Raw genomic sequence first — 19,359 nt, 5'->3', positions numbered from 1 at the left:
ATACTTGTTCCTACTTCTCTCTGTTTATCTGCTTAGAACCGTCTTGGAAATACTGGTGATCAGAACCTCATTTGATGTATTTTTGTTGACTGGCAGAGCCCCACGGCTTGGTGACCTCTCTCTCCTCTGGCCACTTGATGGGCAGGCACTCTTAGACTTGCTTTAAGACTGAGGACAATGCTGGGCACAGGGGTGGCAATAAAAATATATCTGTGGATAGATTTAGTTTGCTGAAACTGCCTGGACATCTAGTGGCAATGGCAGTGCAGAGAGGAGATGAACACTCTGGAAGTTCAGCCCTGGGACATCTGCAGACCAAACAGTGTTCGGAGGATCTGCCTTACCCAGTTAAGCTTTTCCTAAACTTGAACTTGGGCAGTGAAACTATGCTGTATGATACTGTAATGGTGGACACATGACATTATGCACTTGTCAAAACCCATAGGACTGTATAACACAAAGAGTGAACTCCAACGTAAACTGTGCATTTCAGTTAATAATATTATACCAATATTGGTTTATCAGTTGTAACAAATGTATCCCGTGAATGCAAGATGTTAATAATAGGAGAAACAGTGTGGGAAGAAAGGGGTTATAGAGAAACTCTGTACTTCCTGTGCAATTTTTCTGTAAACCCAAAACTGCTCAAGAAAATTAAGTCTATTAAAAAATAAAAACAAAAAAATACTTGAACTGGACCAGCATCCTTCCTGGCGACTACTCCCTCCTTTCCAAAGGTGAGCCTTCATAAAAATTCTTCCCTTCATCCCACTCTCCTTCCATCACCTCTGCTGTAAGTCAGGCAAACAAGGCAATTAGGAATTTGCCCAAGAATTTATGGAGCAAAATCCCTTAGCCAAGGGGCTGGCAATAAATCAGCACAAAGGCCAAGGGGTGAGGACTAGTCCACTCCTGACCCCGGCTCTAAGACTGGATATGAAAAACAGACACGTGTCCATCTCAAGGGATATTGTTAGACAAGGGTTTGAGATTACCAGTCCCAGAAATGTTTTCTCAAAGATTTGGAGATCTACCTGCTGAGGGGCCAACCCTCATGCTGGCAGTGACTTGGGCCACAAGATCCCTGAAACATTTCCAATTTGATGCTGTCCCTACTGCCTTGTGTTCGATAATTTCTGCATTCTGTTGGATCAGAAAAATGATAAATGGAAAAAATATTGAAGTTGGCAAGGATTTCATTTTCTCGGACCACAATCAACATCCATGGAAGCAGCAGTCAAGAAATCAAACAATGGATCGCATTGGGCAAACCCGCTGCAAAAGACCTCTGTAAAGGGTTAAAAAGCAAAGATGTCAGTTTGAGGACGAAGGTGAGCCTGACTCAAGTCATGATATTTTCAGTCGCCTCATATGCATGCAACGCTGGACAATGAATAGGGAAGACCACAGAAGAATTGATGCCTTTGAATTATAGTGTTGGCAAGAAATATTGAATATGCCATAGACTGCCAGGAGAACAAACAAGTCTGTCTTGGAAGAAGTATAGCCAGAGTGCTCCTTGGAAGTGAGGATGGTGAGACCTCATCTCACATACTTTGGACATGTTATCAGGAGGGACCAGTTCCTGGAGAAGGAGGTCATGCTTGGTAAGGTAAAGGGTCAATGAAAAAGAAGACCCTTGATGAGATGGATTGACACAGCAGCTGCCACGATGGGCTCAAACACAGGGTGGCGCAAGGCTGGGCAGTGTTTCTTTCTGTTGTACGCAGGGTCACTATGAGTTGGAACCGACCTGACGGCACCTAACAACTAGAGCAACTACTGACTTCGTGCCCTGTTGCCCTGACATCAATAATTCGTTTGGGCAGAGCAGTTTTCCTTGTTGGTGATGGGTCTTTGCTGAGCCCTAGCAGCCACATTTCCTACTCAGCTGGCCTTCTGGAATGGACTTAGCTAAGATCATCAGCCTTAGAAGGGAGGAATACAGGCCAGCCCTAGACATGTCCAGCCACATGCCACTAGCAGCAATGTCCTGACGTCCACCTCCTCATCATACCCATCTCTACCTTAGAGTCATCTGGGTTAAAGCTCAAACTCCCTGACTCAGTACCATCCCCAGCTGGCCCCGCCTTTATGATCTCGTTAGGAGGACACTCCCAGCCCTTCCCTAAACCAGCATTCTCTAGATTCTCTGCACTTAACTCAGCCTATTCCTGCCTTCCTAACCCTCCCTACTCTGGCCAGCAAATTGTACTTTCCTCCAAGGCCCAAGCACATCCCGTTTTCTCCACGTCCCTTTCCCCAGCAGAGTTATTTCTCATCTCTCTGCTGTGCTTCTCTATTGCTTTGTTCATACTCCTCTTACAGCAGAGATTGCAGGGAGTTGAACATCTATCTGCTGTCTGTCTGTCTCCCCAATTAGACTGTGAGCTTCTCCATTGCAGGGAGATGCACTGGAGTCATTCCTAAATCCCAGGAGCCCAGGAAGAATTGGTGAATTAACAATGAGTGCATTCGGGTTGCGATTACTCTCCAGCTGCCTTCATATGAATCCTAATGCCTGGCTAAACAGGCTTCCTCAAAATTCAAGAACCCAGCACATCAGTCATTGTTAAGAGCATGAGCTTCAGGACTCACACAAACCTGGGTCCCAGTTCCCACAACACCCCCTTTAGCTGAGTGACCTCAGGTGAGGTCACCTTTAGTCACCTGACCTCACCAAGTCTTCTTCATCTATGAATGGGAAGGACGCCTTGCTCAGAGTTGTCAGGAGGATTAAATGGGCTGATGCAAAGTTTTTGCATAGTGACTAAACTTAGTCAGTGCTCAATAAACACTGGATACTAATAATTTTGCTGGGAATTAGCCACAGGGCCACAGGAGTACAGACCTCTGAGACAGTGACTAGCAGGCTCTGGTTTCCTTACCCTCTTCTAGTATCAATTCCCAGGGCAGAATACAAAAGACTCAGCATCAAATTCACTCCACTGAGCAATATATCTGCTTGGAGGCTGGGGCTCAGATGCAGAACTCAATCTTTTATATATTTAACAAATGTTTAACATAGCAGGTATGCTATGTTGCTATGAGTCAGAATCGACTCGATGGCAATGGGTTTTGTTTGGTTTGGTTCAGTTTATGTACATCTCAGGAGTCCCTGGGTGGTACAAACAGCTGAGCATTTGACTGTTAGCCAAAAGGTTGGCAGTTTGGATTTACCCCAGAGGTGCCTCGGAAGAAAGGCCTGGCAATCTGCTTCCAAAAGGTCACAGTCTTGAAAACCCTATGGAATAGCTTTACTCTGCACACACGGAGTCACCATAAGTTGGAATCAACTCAGCAGCGACTAACAACAACAACATGTGGGTGCCTGAGTGGTGCAAAAAGTTTGCTCTTGGCTCCAACCAAAGGGTTATTGGTTCAAACACATCCAGCAGTGCCATGGAAGAAAGGCCTGGCAATCTGCTTCTGTAAAGATCACAGCCAAGAAAACCTTATGGAGCAGTCCTGCTCTGTAACACATAGGGCCACCATGAGTCAGAACTGACTTGATAGCAACCGATTTGGCTTTGGTTTTATCTATTGTATGCCAGTCCTTGGGAATAAAGCAGACCATGAAAGAACCTCTGCCTTTGGGCCCAGCTGGTGTCCCATCCTGAATGAAGAAATGGTTCTTCATTGCACTGGGAAGTGGCTGAGATGCGAGCCAGCCTGTACTCCACACTGGGGGAACCACAGCCTCCTGCACCACGTTCCCAGGGTGGCCACCAAAGGCCCCTTCCTGAAGCCGACATACACCATTCAAACTTGACTCTACCCACTCTCTGTTGCCCCTAACCTTGGAGAGAGGATGTTCTCAAACAACCTCGACAGAGCAGAAGCTCAAGTTCGTGCTTACTGAGTAAGATTCAAGAGAAGCATCGATTTTTTTTATACGTAAAAACTGCTTCTTATTTAGGAATAACTGTATAGGGAGATGTTTCAAGTAAAAACGAACCTCGCTCCATGGTCATTCTCAGGAGATCCCGGGATATGTTCATGTGTTACCATTTGTCATGATATTACCCAATGATTTGAAAAATTTAAAACAGATTTAAGCTCCTTCTCAGCCACCTGGAAAGCTCGTGCGTCTACACAACCCACAATTATGTGGTCAGAGAAATCTGTGCTGAGCCTCTTCGAAGCTGTGAGCCAGACACCATCGAAATTAGCCACACCTTCTCATTTTTACAAAATCATTTAAACACAAAGAAATCCTTGCATATTGAAGTTCCAAACTCAAAATCCTACAAGTGCTTTCTCTTTCACTACCAGGAACTGACTGCAGAAATCTGATGAGCTCAGTGTCTTCTTAAGAAGTCACAGAAATAGAGACACCTCAGCCTATCAGAATCTGCAAAACATTCTCCTATTGTTGTTGTCCCTGGCTGTCAAGTCAGCTCCGACCCATGGCACCCTTGCGTGTAACGGAATGAAGTGTTGCCCGATCCTGCACCATTTCATGATCCACGGGACTATGGACCAGTCCCCCAACCTTCTGCTATGGAACGCCAGAATTCCTTCCCTCTCCAAAAGGGAAGGTAAGCAAGGGAGAAGGAGCGAGGGCGTCGTCAGATCATGGGACAGTCTGAAGAGGACTCACACCCTTCTCCACTTTTCCCAAGGGCGATACACACCAAATTCAAATCTGCAGCCCGATCAGGAGCCTGAATGGGCCTTCAGCCTCACCAAAGCTCATTAACCTCGTCGCCAGCACGGACCTCGACATCGTAAAAGAGGACATGAACAGGTACAGCACCCACTGTAACCACTTCGACCTTCCGACCTGAATAAACCCTGCACGAAACCAAAAACCAAACCAGCTGCTGCGGAGTGGATTCCAACTCGCGGCGACCCCGTGTGTGTCGGAGTAGAACCGCGCTCCACAGGGTTTTCAGTGGCTGGTTTTTCTTCAGTTGACTGCCCGGACTTTCTTTCGAGGCACTTCTGGGTGGCCTTGAACCTCCAACCTTTTGGTTAGCAGCTGAGTGCAAACCATTCGTGCCGCTCAGGAACTCCAGAAAAAACCTGGAGGTTGCGGGGTATTTACCATGGTCAGGACCAGGGTAAGGCGAGTGAGGGTGAAAAATTTAAGAGGGCACTGAAAAAAATGAGTGATCAGTAGATAATATTTTAATGCAATATTTTTTTTTAAATCATAATTCATCCTCAAAAACCCGTGATGAACAAACTATAAAAAAATGTAAATGAAGACAGGCTTAGTATGACTATTTGTTCCTTTTGCCTCGTGCTCCAATATGGCTCCGCCCGGCACTGGCGCTCAGGCAAATTTGTCCCTAATAAGAGGCAGTAGAGTTGCGCCAGCGAGAAGAGCTTGGGGATGGTGGCAGGAGGGGGAGAGGCACGGAGTGAAGCACACTCACAGCTTTGCAATGCTGGTGAAAAACAACCTTTTGCTGAGTTACATAGAAATGGATCTGAAACATAAGGATTAAATTCCTCTGGAAGTAAACACGATTTTTAAAGGAAAGGAAAAGTACTTAGCCACTATGCTTGAGGTTTTCTTGAACCCAAACCCTCAGAAAAGTAGCAAAAGAGTGAATTACTCAGTGCCTGTAACACAGCTTTGAAAGAGGATGTCATAAAACCACCGGTTTGTTTTTTAAAAAATGTTGTTGTTTTTTTAATAGTCTGCCCAAATCTCCTCCCCGACTCTCTCCTCTTGGGCTCATTCCTACTGTTCCTTACAGGAAGGAGCACAGCTTTCCATACTGACTGTGGCCTGGGAGGCTCTGGAGGCCCAGGGCTCAGGGAAGATGCCTTCAGCAGGCTCGAGGAGACCGAGCCAGGAACAAGGGCCCCTATCTCACAGCTCAGACAAGTGCCCTGTGACAAAGGGAGGCAAGGGACGCAGTGGACCAGGAGCTAGACGGGCTCCCAAGGGTGCCCCTGCACCAGCTCTGTACTCCTGGGCCTCACTGTCCTCCTCTTCTGGTGGAAGACACCACAGCCCCTTGGGCAGGGAGGCAGGGACAGCACACGGGTAGTAAGAGCCTCAGGCAACAGACCCACCACTCGGGCTTACTCCCCAGGGTTGTTCCATGGGATCTAGAAAACAAATGTCTGTGGTCATCTGTGAGCCAGCCTAAGTCCAGCTCCTGAGGAAAAGCTTAGCAAGCAAGCGGTTGAATTCCCACGGTTTGGGAGTAAAGTCCTCAGTTCAGGGAGATCCAGCTTCTGTGGCAATGCGACAGGCCCTTGAACTGGAGGACAGGCACCTCCTTCTGACACCCACAGCCCTCTCACCCCCGTCCTCATAATGCGTTTGCTGGTCACCCACCAACACGCCAGCCTTCCCTGAAGCTGCCCAGTTGACCAGGCTATTGCTGCCTGGGGCTTGGCCTGGCAGGCAGACCCAGCCCCCAGGGAACTGCGGGTGCATGTCCTGGAGGGAAAACCTCTCTGCTTTTTCCCTTGGCTGGCGTTCATCACACATCCAGTAGGGTTCTGCCAATTTTCTGAGTTTTCTAGACTGAACGTGCCCTACTTTCATCATCTTAAATAATTCATATGATTAGGTTTTCAGAGCTGGCTCAGTACCTAGGAGGGGCCATGTGGATCTTTCCAAGGATGGGACCACCCATCAGGGAGGGACAGGGCTCCCTTTGGGGGTTGGGTATCAATTTCCTCCTTGAGGAAGTGCAGTAAAAGGCACACAGAAGCCATCGCCATGGACTGGAGCCATCCCTCCATCACCCTGGACTCCCGAGTGGACTCCTCTGCTCCCACCCACAGGCTCACATCTCCTCTTCAAACCCCATGTTCAAAACCCTCCTGCATTCAAGTTTGGCTATTTCATATCAAGGAGAAGGGATGCAAGATCCTGGATGGAACTCACCAAGTCTTACACTCTGCAAATAAACTATTTCTTCTTACCAGATTTTACTGAATCAGAAAAATCTTGGGGTATTTGAAAAGACTGAAAATTAAAAAGCCCATTTTTGCAAGAAGCCTTACAGCTCCATTTGTCTCCTCCTGTGGGCCAGCTGGGGTCCCTGGGTGGTACAAAAGGTCAGGCACTCTAACCCTGAGGTTAGCCGATTGAAAAGGCCTGGAGGTGCGTTGGAGGAAAGGCCCGGCAATCTGCATCTGAAAGGTCACAGCCTTGAAAACCCTAGGAAGCACAGTTCTACTCTGATACATGCGGGGTCACCATGAGTTGGAATTCACTCAACGGCAACTGGTTTTTTGCTGTTGTTATTTTGGTGGCCAGCTACAGTTTGAAATTTCTGGACCAGTCCCTGTCACATATTCCTTCCTACTGGCAGCCCGTGGATCCTAAATCTGTTAGAAAGGGATGATCACGTACGGGATAAGTAAGGTTTTTTTCCACCAAAAATAGTTGACCCAAAACCCAGAATATTAAAAATACTCAGCAAAATAATAATACTAAGATAATATTATTAATATGACTGCCATAGCAAAATGAAATGACCCAGGAAAGAGGCTTTCAAACTATGGCCCTTGGAACCTAGTTCTATGGAACCCTTAGGGGGCTTCAAGACAGAAATCTAGCCCCCACTCCCCAACCGCAGCCACGTTTTCTCTGGTTTGTAAACTGGGATCTAGTAAGATTTTGTTGGAAAACACATTTTATGGTTAAAGTCATTTCTTTCTTTTCTTTTTTTAAATTGTGCTTTAGGTGAGGGTTTACAGGGCTAATTAGTCTCTCATTGGTTAACGTCATTTTTAAACTACTGGTCTAGGGGCCTGAAGCGCCCAGAGACCTACAGCTGCTTGGGGGAACTCTCTCTCCTGTCAGGTGTAGCCCAAGATCTGGGCAGTAAGGGACCTCACACACCTGAGGCAGGTAAGGAGTTTCATGCATCTGAGAAGTTGCAGAAGGTGAGGTGTTTAGACCTGTGTGTGTTTCCGGATCTTTCCCTGTGCCCTTCTTTCTGTATGGAATGCCTCCTAAACTCCACGGCCTATACCTCGCCTTTGCCTGATCAGAAAATCCCTGAAAACCCCTGCAAATCTTTCCAGACTTATGTTCCCTTTTCAGTGAAGCTTCCTGGGATCCCCCCTGGCTGAGCTAATGGTCTCCTTCGCCTCCCCCAGCCTCACCCTCCCTGCCTCCTGACTGATATTTCTCCTGAGTGTCTTCATCACCTGTATGGCAATTGCTATCTTAGATGTCTGTCTCCCCACTAGACTGTTAGCTCTTCAAGGGCAGAGACCACCTATGTGTTCCATTCTGCTTCCCCAGGGCTAACATAGGGCCCACTGCATAGAAGAATATCACAAAATTATACTCTATTTTCTGCTTTGGGATGTGGTGGTAGATGACAGGACCCAAGTTCCCACCTGCACTTTGGGTTGACCAGGATGCATTTGTGACAATCAGTTCATCTCACAGAAATGCCACAGGGAGGGGGAGCTGAGGAAGATAATCGGGCTTAAAATTTCATTCTCAAGTTAAAAAAAAAAAAAAAGCTGTGACCTTTAGACTCAAGTAGAGTTGTTTGAACGTAAACATGCATTCTCTGTGTCTGGAACCAGAGTTAGATGAAATTCCCCAAGTGATCTCTTAATACCAGTGAAATTACATTCAAATGCCTCAGCCAGGCAAAAATAAATCGCCATTTGCACAATGGTCTTGCCCTTAAAAGTAACTCCATCCAGGGAGCTTTGGAAAATTTATTAAGACAGGGAAAAGGGGAAACTTAAAGGAGCCCCAGATACTTAGTCTGCTGATAAGACAGTTTAGGAGTGACAATAGGTATCTCCAAGAATTTGAAGGGTCGTTATAGGGTCATTAGGGGCACAGGCCAGCTGGGCTTCTTCTACACACACAACAGGCACTGACTTAAATTACACCAAAAAGAGTCTGAATCTCAGAAAGCCAGCAGCAATCTAGGCCCTCGCAGCTCAAAGGGGGCGCCCTGGAGCAGCAGCACCAGCATCACCTGGGAGTTTGTTAGAAAGGCAGAATCTCAGGCCCTACCTCAGACTTGCCCATGAAGAACTTGCATTTTTAACAAGCTCCCTGTGATTCATTTGCATAATCAAGTTGAGGAAGCACTGGTATAGCCTCGCCCCTTCATTTCACAGGTGATGAAACAGAGGTCCAGAGAAGCCAGGGAACCTGCCCAAGATCTCCCAACTTGGGCAGGTAGGGAACAGTCACAACGGCCATTACCTTCTAATCCAGTCCCCAAGGTACACTCCCATAGCCTCCATCTTTGCTGACTGGCAGAGCCACAGAAAGGGATGCCTGTATCCTGCCCTCAAGACCACTGTCCTGCCCTTGGTCCCACGGGCTGTCCATGCCTTACAGCACAGAGACTCAGGCCAACAGCATGAACTCCTGACCCCAGAGAGGTCAAGCAGACAGCAGGCTCCTGTTTAGGAAGAGGAGAGACAGCAGTCTGGCATGGGTATTCACATGCCACAAGGAACGGCCCCTGGATGTGCCTTCCTGTTCCAGGAAATGCCGGGCGGCTAAATTCTTACATGACCAGCCGAGAGAAAGAAACAAACAGGGTTTTCAAAAGCAGTTGTCCGGTCAAAAGACTTTCAACTCCAGTTGTAGCTAAATGGACCCATGGCTGCCCCTGCAGAAGATCCAAAGATAATTCCTCAGGGATTTTCCAAACCAAAGGAGCCAGACTGTCCGGGGCTGAAGGAAGGCCTGCCTGTGCCCCCTGAGGCTCCCTCACTTGTGGGGAATGGGAAGGGAAGGAGGGATTCCTGGAGCCCAGCTGAGCCTAGAGGGAGGCCCTGGGCAAGAGCAGGGGTGGGGAGGAGTGGCAGCTCCTCTCCATTCTGGGTGGGGATGTATGCATCCTGGCACAGAGGAAACCCAGCAGAGAGCATATCTATATTTGATGACATTTCTCTGCAAGCAGCCACTCTTCTGAAGAGCAAAGTTTGAACAAAATCTGGCACCAGGGCAGACAGAGGAAAAAGACAAGGCTGGAAAACCCAGGAGAGAGGCTAGGATGGCGTCCAGAGGGAGTGGACTGGGGGCAGGAGGCTGAGATAACAATCCTACCCAAGCCTACCATCCTCCCCAACCTTGCAAAGGTCCCACCTGCCAGGCTCTTGGGAGGAGAGGCTCAGGCCCAGCTGAGCAGCTGGCAAAATAGTAGAAAGGAACTTGGCACTGAAAAATCTCCCCCAGTACCCACTGCCACTCCCATCCTCCCATCAACCTAACCAGATACAAGATAGGAAGAACGTGATCCTCTCCTATTCACTGCCAAAGGACTCTGACGTTGCCTCCGTATGACAGTTGAAGCTAAGTGATATGGAGATAGCTGATGCAGGACCCTGATGCCATCAAACATCTCGATGTTGACCATCAACTGGAAGGAAATATTCAGGTGACAGCCGAGACTTTTCATGGATATGGATGTAGCATAACTTTGTTCTCTTTTAGGAACCCAACCCACATGCGTGCATTTCTCTTTTGAGCTATCACTACAAATGCAAAATGCCTTTATCCGATCAGATTGTGCTACTCTGCAGACCCCAGAGGAGGGACTGAAAACAGGTCACTTAAGCGGTAGGCTTCAAAGGAGGCTGACAAGAGTTAAGTGAATTCACCCCTCTCATCTCGCCGCTGAATGCCACTCTTGCCATTTGATCGGTCTGTCCCAGGCACCCTGCTTCAACAGACCGAATGCCACAGGACCGATGAAGAGTTCCTTTATTACCATTCAAAACAATTCCTCCCCTCGCTGGCCCTGCATGTTCTGAAGCTCAATGGGTTCTTACCAGAAAGTCGTGTGTACTGGAAACCGGAACCTGCATGGGAGTCCAGCGAAGAGAGCCAGGACTTCAAGGTCAGCTAGAGGTCATGTCCTCCTGCTCCATTCACGTCACCAAGTAGATGAGAGTCACAGAAGGACTCCCAGCATCTGCAGACTGCATCCTTCAGCTCCACTCTTTGCAAATGGAGGGATCTGAGATTTTTTCTGATCTACTAAGACAAAAGAAGAAAAAACTAAGAACACCATAACGTCATATTAGCAGAAACTCACTCACGCACACCCGGTTTCTCTCCTTCTCTCTCTCTCTTGCTACTTGAAGAATTCTAGCTGAAAAATTAGAAACATTGTAACTCAACTATCCAACTTTCCATGGCATATCATGATACTGTGTATCAGTGATTTCTACCAGACACAACCCTAGAATGCCAGAGCTGGAAGAGACCTTTAAAGCCCGCTGGAACCAAATAAGTGCTCAGTATTCCAGGCAAGCAGGGTTTTGGTCAAGATCTTCCAGCTAGGCAAGGCTCAAACACGGAGGAGTGTGGCTCCTGCGTGGTAAGGACCACTTCGGAGTTCCCAGACCAGGCTCTGCCCCAGTGTAAGTAACTGTCATGACATCCCGGAGTAATCCAGAAATAGGGCCATTGAGGCCTGTCACTATCAACACCCAAAAGTACTTCACCCCCAGCAAGACCTTGAGGCCCCTTGGAGACCCTACGTCCTCTTGGGAGAGGGAATAGGAATAAATGATCACCAGAAACAGAGGGCTATTACAATATTCTTAAAATAACTTACTTTTCTCTTTCCTCCAAGTGGATTTGGTGGGAAAAACAGGCAACTGATTTGTCTCACACAAAAATTCTTCCATGTCTAATTAAATAAGTTTTGGGGTTGTTGTTGTTGTTGTTGTTTGGCACTGTGACAACTTCTGCACTTTCATCAGTTCCATCAACAAGTTCTCAAAGGTGAAAATAAAGTGGAGACGGAGTGCCTATCAAACAGTTACTAGGTTAGGAGAGAGGGCAGCGGGCTGGTGAACACAGTTCAAAAGAAGTGTACACTGTCTTTAAAAATACACGTGTAATTGCTATCATTTTAAAAGCTTTCTCTGTGCTCAGCAATGGACTCTTTCCACTGTGCCAGTTAATTCTCATAGCAACCCCAAGGTAGACTGTTATTCTCATCTTATTGATGAGGAAACAGCACAGGGCACACAGAGCTGAAGCAACTTTCCCCAAGTCACACCTGTTGACTCAAGAAAAAAAAAGGGGGGGGTGTGCTTGATGGTTTTTAACATCGGTGAGCCTCCATCAGTCATAAACAGGAGCAGACCTTCTAAACTTCTTGCAATTAAAAAATAAATAAATAAAACAAGATACACGCTTCTATATAGGTGGGGATGACAGAAAGTAGAGCTCCATCCAATGTCATTTCTTCCCAGAGGAGGGAGGTTTTTATTTGGTGCACAGATTAATCCCTACAGGCTCTCCCAGCCTGTTTCCAAGCAACCAGCTTGAAACATCATCTACTAAGCTTCTTTAAGTTTGTTACACACTTTGGGGGAAACAACTAGGATCAGACAGCAGCACAGCTGCTTTTGCAAGGCATTGAAACATTCTTTATAAACTTGTTCTATATGATTTCTTCTCCATTCTGTTACTGTCACTATGGAACTAATATATACTCCTAATACCATATTTACTAAATAATTTCATAAAACAGAATACATGACCATATATACTGCAGAGAAAGCTTGAGCCGGATGCCTAATTAGGTCTGGAATTATCTCACTGCCTTGGTCGGATTCTCAAGGGTCGCACATTGATCTCACCTCTTAGGGGTCCCGGTGGTGCGGCAGAAGAACCGAGAAAGCCTGGCTTAACGCGGTGAGGTCCTGTACAGACCCCAGCTGCAGGCTGATCTAGAATTCGGTCACCGACCACAGGCTCGCGTGGGCTGGACTGTCTTTACCTTCCTGAGTGGTTCGTACTACCTCGGGACAAAATACCGAGGGCCCCCGTGGACTAGCAGTCCCTCTCATCCCTGCCTGCGCCCCAGCGCCAGGGAGTGGGACCGAAGTGCCTAACTTCTGCGGAGGCCCAGGGCCGCAAACCTGGAGCGGAGGAAGCGGCTGGGAGCTGTCCATGGTGGCGCCGCGCCTGGGCACGCAGAGCCTCCGGCTCCCCGCCCCCGGGCGCGCCTGGGATAGTTTTCCAAGCCGCCGGGATGGAGAGACGCGCTCCGGGCTAACCACCTCCGGGATGGTGCTGCAGCCAGGCACTGGCGCACACATCAAAAGGTTCGTTTAAAAAGGGAGTTCTTACCTGTGGGCTGCGTTGGCTGCACGAAGCAGGACTCAGGACCTCAAACCCTGCTGCTGGCTGTGCGCCTGGGACCCTCCTCGACGGCGAGATGTAGCTAACAGCCAGTCTGCGGCTATAACGGGCGTATCGCACTCCTTTCTCATGAGCGCACACATCCCGTAGGGTCCACTCCAGAATGTCACTGGCCCTCGCTCCCGGAGCGGCGAGCTGGAGCCCTGGCCACAACTCTGGCGTGCGTTCTTCCAGGTCCCTGCCTTTGCTTAAACGGAATCCATTCCGGAGCCGACCTCCCTTGCCAGGGACCACCAAACCTTCTTCCAGAGCTTCCAGGTTTGGAATCTCAGTCGAAACACCTGCAGGTGCCCTTGAGATCATCTAAAGTCCAGTCGCCTCCGCCCGGCCCCGTGCCAGCGCGTCGCTGGGTACCCAGCACTGTTCTGGAGTGCGCGAGCCGGGTAGCAGCGGGAGAGGGGAACCAGAAAGAAGATCGTGCCGAGGAAGCAGCAGCAGGCGCGCAGACCTGTTGCCAGGCGCACGCCCACAAGTGCACAGTGTGCGCGGGCCTCCTGTCGGCTGGGCTCCTTGACCTGGCCCTTGGTGTAGACCCTCCTGGGCGAGACAGTGTCCTGGCGCAAGCCCCCCGCGCCATTCAGAAGGGGAGAATCTACGGACAGCAGGGCTCTACTCTCGCCAGATGCGCTCTGGGCACGCCGGCGCCCCCCGCACCTGCCGCTTGAAAAGGATCACAGGATCTTAGAGTAATCTCACAGAGGACAGTGACAAGAGCGAAGGACAGACAGAGGCGGACTGCACAACACAGAATGGACAAACAGAAGCGATGGCAGGTCATGTTTTCCCTATGCATGGTGGAGACACAGAACCCGATTCTCCCCTCCCCTCCGAGGTTTAGGACTGTCAGCGCAGCCCTGGCGCGCCCGGCTTGGCCTTCTTACCTCTGGGTAGGTGGTCGAGGCAATGCCACGGCTCGCAAGCCAGGAGAGCAGCGCCCCGGGGATCTGATCGCGCACTGACTGGCACCGCCAACTCCCGGACGTCGGCAATCAAGGGAGCAGCTCGTCTGGGAAATGAGGGTGCAGCCTAGCGGCGCTGCGCCCCGCCGCTCTCCGCGCACAGATTCTGATGCTCCTCGCGCCGCTTGCACTGGCCGGGACCCGCTCCACTACACCGCGCAGCGCTCTACTCGCGCGCTCCCAGCCGGCCCGCCGGAGCTGCCCGTTTTATAGCTGCTGCTGGAGCTGGCAGCGCGTCTCTGACTCCTCCCCCGGTGGCCCCTGACGCCGGCGCGGCACCGGCCCGCCCCCTGCCCGAGCTCCCGCTCTTGCCCAAGTGGGGCGGGGGCCCAGCGCCCCGGCCGGACCCGGGCGGGCTCTGGCGGCCGCTCAGGGAGGCGCAGACAGATTCCGCGGCACCCTGGCCCGCGGAGCCCAGCCCGCAGCGGCCAGGTGAGGGCGCTGGAGCCCAGAGCTCTGCCAAGCGGCGGTAACGAGCCGGCCAGAGCAAGTTCTCGGGCCTAGGAGGGGTTAGGATCGCCGGTGCGCAGGCATAAGAACCCACTCGCTCCGATGGCGTCCCCGGGGAAGAAGAGGCAGTCGACGAAGAGAAGGGCCTGCGTCTGCCACAAAATCGCAGAGAGATGGGGTTCAGAGTTACTAATACCCGGATTTTAAAAAATGTATCAGAGAAGAGTGGCTTTAGGAAGAGGTCCTGGCGTAGAGGCTGGCAGTTCCTCCAAGGGAAAAATGTGTGGGCTTTTCAAAAAGCCTGAGGTTTGAATCCAGATTCAGAAACGACAGTTATGTGGCCTTGGTCAAGGATCTTAAGCTCTCTGGGCCTCAGTTTCCTCATCAGGAAAATGGGTTCTATGATGTTTCCTCACAGGACTTGTGGAAGGATTTCAGTGAGGTCGTCAAAGTACGGATATCGGGCACATCGTAGGTGTTCAGTAAGCTGGAATCCTCTCAGTATGTGGGGGAGAGCTCTGTGCCTCTAACTGGACAGGTCAAAGGGTCCCAAGGATCAAAGTGAGAAGACAGAACTGGTCTAGAGGTTCCCCTACCTGAGGAAGTAGTACCGGTGCAGTGAGGTCCCTAAGGGTCTCCTCTCAGCTCTGTCTCTAACTTGCTGTGTGACCCAGAGGCAATTACTCCCCCTCTCTGGGTGTCAGTTTGGGTTTCTCTTTTTCAGTCTGTGAAATGAGTGCCTTGATACCAGTTCTCCATCCCTCCCACTTCTCGGACATCGCCACTCTGCCTCCTCACCTGGATAGCTATGCTCACATTTCTTCTTCCTTCTAGCCGGTGCCCTGTGAGCACCAACTCTTCCGGAAGGCCTCATTCTAGCAGCATATACTGGCTTATGCATCTAGGTCTGGGCTGTAGGGCCAGGCTTCGGCCAGAACAGAAGCTGCGGGAGTTCGTGTCCACGTCCTCTGGGCGGAGGAGCCATCAGTCACCTGGGAAGCCCCACATTCCACCTCAAAACCTTTCTGAAGAAGCTGGCCTTGCCACTCACTGGAGACAGGTATCAGGATTCTTAGCCCCTTCCCTGACCTCTTGGGAGATAAGGAGCTGGGTCCTAGAGCAAGCCCCTCTCCCCAGGCTTTCCCTTCCAGTAAAATAAAACGGGACCTATACCTCACACATGCCTTCTGGTTCCTTTCCTTTCCCTCTCTCTCTTTAGCATTTGTTTAGTTTTTGTTTATTAATTGTGGTAGGTATATATGTAATAAAACATTGCCATTTCAACACTCTTCATTGGTTTCTTTCCTAAGTAGAAGCCCCCAGGCACCAGATCCACAAACATCTGTGAATTTGTCGGGGGGTTGGAAGGGGGTGCTGAACATTTGGTACAAATGAAGCAAGGTTGGCCTTGAGCCAGTCTTGCTTGGAGCAGAGAGAGCTGACCACGGCGGGATGGTTCCCTCCTCAGCAGAGAGTAGATTTGAAGACTGCAAGGTATGAGCAGAGCTGGGCAGCAGTCTGGTGACAGACCTGCTCCCCAGGTGGCTCAGAGACGAGATGATAAAGGAGGACTCTTGCTTCATGAAGGCCTCTGACAAGTGCTTAGTCATGTTTTCTTCAGGCACAGAAGTGCTCAGCACATTCTTCTGGTGTCCAGCTTTCCTTATCTCAGACCAAGGCCCCGGGAGAAAGAGCAATGTTAATAAATTACAAACAGGCTCCGCGTGTCTAAACCCAGATTCTTCAGCCAGATCTCCATTCAGCACTCAGTGATAAAGAGGGTGTGCCAGGTCTTTCTTTTAGGATTAATGTTAGTAGCATTCTCCTTGCGGATCTACTACACACACATCCCTAAATCCAAGGTCTTGCTCTTATAAATGCAGATACGGGAGCTGGTCAAGAATGGCTGTTTTGGTTCTCTGGTTCTTCCCAGAATCCACCAGCAGGGAGTCTCTATAGAGACAGGGGCAAAGTTCATAAATGGTATGACCTGCCAACCAGAAACTCCAACCCTCCTCCATTCTTCGCATTTACTTCAGGTTTGCCTTCCACAGGTGGGAGGCAGCCCCTCACCCACACCCTGGTGTAGTTAGAACGCCTTGCCTGCTCGTCCCTCCCACAAGCTGTCCAAGGCTGGTGTTTTCAGTCTGCTGGCAGGATTCCGAAGTCTGCCCCTTAGAGCAAGCGTCACCCCACTTTAGTCTCCTAACCTGCAAAGCCAGCCCTCCGCCCCTATAGCCTCCTGCGCCAAACCTCCAGACTTGGGTTTGTTCCCAGGGAAACAGCAGAAAAACCTGAGGTGTGAGGGAATAAGGAGAGATGGGAAGCAGGATGCAGCCAGAGTAGGGCCGCAAGGCTTCCAGCAGAATCCACAACAAATCAAAGCTTGAGGCGTTCCAACCCTAAGAGAAAAAAAACCACGTAGCATCAAGTGGACTCCGGCTGGCTCTCGGAGACCCCTCGGGTGACAGAGGAAACCTGTGCTCCACAGAGTTTTAAATGGCTGGTTTTTTGGCAGTAGATTGCCAGGACTTTCTTCTGAAGTACCCCTGGGTGGACGTGAGCCACCAACCTTTTGGTTAGTATCCAAGTGCCTTAATCGTTGGCATCACCCAGGGATTCCAAACCCAAGAGAGGAAACTCCCAAACAGTAAAAACCCCCAAACCAAACCCATTGCTGTCAAGTCAATTCTGATTCACAGCGACTCTATAGGACAGAGTAGAACTGCCCCGCTGAGCTTCCGAGGCTGTGAATATTTACAGAAGCAGACTGCCACATCTTTCACCCATAGAGCAGCTGGGGGGTCCGAACAGCCAAACTTTCCTTAGCGGCAGAGCCACCAGCGCTCCCTCACAAATAATAAATAATAGGTATATTTAAATTCCACCAACAGGGGTCGCTCTTGGACACCAAGCCTGAAGCTGGCATCTCAAAAGGGAAATTCCCAATCCTGGGTCCTGTGGCCACATTTCCAGGACTGAGAACTGCTAGGTTCCTGTTTTGTTGGACGCAGATGAAGCTGTCCAACCAAGGGAAGTGTCCCCAGTTTTTCTGCCGATGAGGCTGTTCGACCAAGGAGAGTGTTCTCAGTTATTCTGGTGAGTGAAGGTCTATGCTGGAATTAGGGACGGGAAGTCCTAGGACACAGGCCAACCACTTAGGAGCTCTGAAAGTGGATTTCTACATCTTCCTCTTGAAACTGATCATCACCATGGCTGTTTCGGTTTTCTGGTTCTTCCCAGAATCCAGAAGAACTCTTCTTTCCTGTGTTTGTTATACCGAAAATCTACGTGAGCGTCTCTGAGTGTGATGTTTCCATATTACGTATTTCTTTTTCCTAATTCCCCAAAATCATACCTGTCCCTTGCAAAATAACTTTGAAAATTCAGAAGATGCACAAAAGAGAAATTGCCTGATTGCAAACATGATTCGTGTATGTTCTAAAAACTTGAGAAGTACAGGAAAGTAAAAAGGAAAAAAAAATCACTTCTATTTAAAGATAATCTCTGTTAACCTCAGTGTATGGCCAAGTATTTTTCCACATATAACCCAAAAAATCAAACTCGTTGCCGTCGAGTCTATTCGGATTCGTAGCGACCCAATAGGACAGAGTAAGAACTGCCCCACAGGGTTTCCAGGGAAAAGCTGGTGGATTTGAGCTGCCAACCTTCTGGTAACAGCTGAGTTCTTAATCACTGAGTCAGAAGTATTCCATAAATAATTCAATATTTAGCTTAAAATCCTTTTTCTTCACCGGATTTCAGGTTCGGGGAGCATAGGAGCCACGTCTCTCAAGTTCACTCCTATACATCCAATAGGTTCCACAGAGTCCAACATAGCATCAGTTTCTAATTTACAGTGAAATGTGTGAAAGCTGGAGCTTGATGAGACTGCTTTGTTTTTCTGGGTCTCGCAAGTTTTCCTCCTTTGACAGGGTACAGTCTTACCACTTTTCCATCGTTTCTTTTAGGAGAAATTTTTTTTTACCTTCTCTGATAGGTTTCCACCTTATACAGTTTCCAGCTTTACAGGTTTTACTGTAGTTACTTTCATAATGAATGACTGAATGAACACATGAATGAGCATTTTTAATAAAAATAATATACTTTAAATAGATGCTTCATGGAAAAGAAAACCCAAATCGTTCATAAACATTTGAAAAGATGCTCAACTTTTCACATAAACAAAAAGATGCAAATTAAAACTACACTGAAGCACCTCTCAGTTGGCAAAAAGTACAAAAGTCTGATACCACACTTCGTTGGGGGCTGGGGGACAGCTCCTCACACGTATCACTGATGAGAATGTAAGTTGATATAACCTCTGAAGACAGGTTGCCAAGATTTATGACAATATACATGAGCTTTGACTCTGCCATTCCACTTCCAGGAATTTATTCTACAGATATATTTGCACAATGTATAAAATGACATGTATTTAAGGTTATATATTGCAGCCCAATTTGTAACAGTAAAAATTTGAAAACAGCCTAAATTCCTAATCATGGGCTAATTAAATTATATTATATCCACACAATGAGTACTGTTGTTGGGAGTTGGCAAGTCAATTCCTACTCATGGCAATCCCATGGAACAGAGTATTGCTGCCCCATAGGGCTTTCTTGGTTGTAATCTTTATGGAAGCCGATTGCCAGGTCTTTTCTCTCCTGGAGTCACTGGGTGTGTTAGAACTGCCAACCTTTAGGTTAGCAACTGAGCTCTTAACTGTTGTGCCACCAGGGCTCCTTATGGAATACTATGTAGCCCTTAAAAAAATAAGGATAAATTTGGTGTACTAAAATAAAAAATCAAAAT

General features: G+C 48.7%; 1 protein-coding gene across 1 annotated transcript in view; it reads right to left on the bottom strand.

Annotated features, from left to right (window-relative positions):
• The window catches only part of CEMIP (cell migration inducing hyaluronidase 1), a 167,637-nt gene extending 153,373 nt beyond the window's left edge, over positions 1-14,264 (bottom strand). The window contains exon 1 of the mRNA XM_049852799.1: positions 14,017-14,264. The gene's annotated coding sequence lies outside the window, so the exon portion shown is untranslated. The remainder of the gene's footprint in view (positions 1-14,016) is intronic.
• Positions 14,265-19,359: the final 5,095 nt, after the last annotated feature.

This window comes from Elephas maximus, chromosome 13, assembly GCF_024166365.1.
Source record: "Elephas maximus indicus isolate mEleMax1 chromosome 13, mEleMax1 primary haplotype, whole genome shotgun sequence".
Taxonomy (NCBI): Eukaryota; Metazoa; Chordata; class Mammalia; order Proboscidea; family Elephantidae; genus Elephas; species Elephas maximus.
This window is presented reverse-complemented; position numbering and strand designations above follow the sequence as displayed.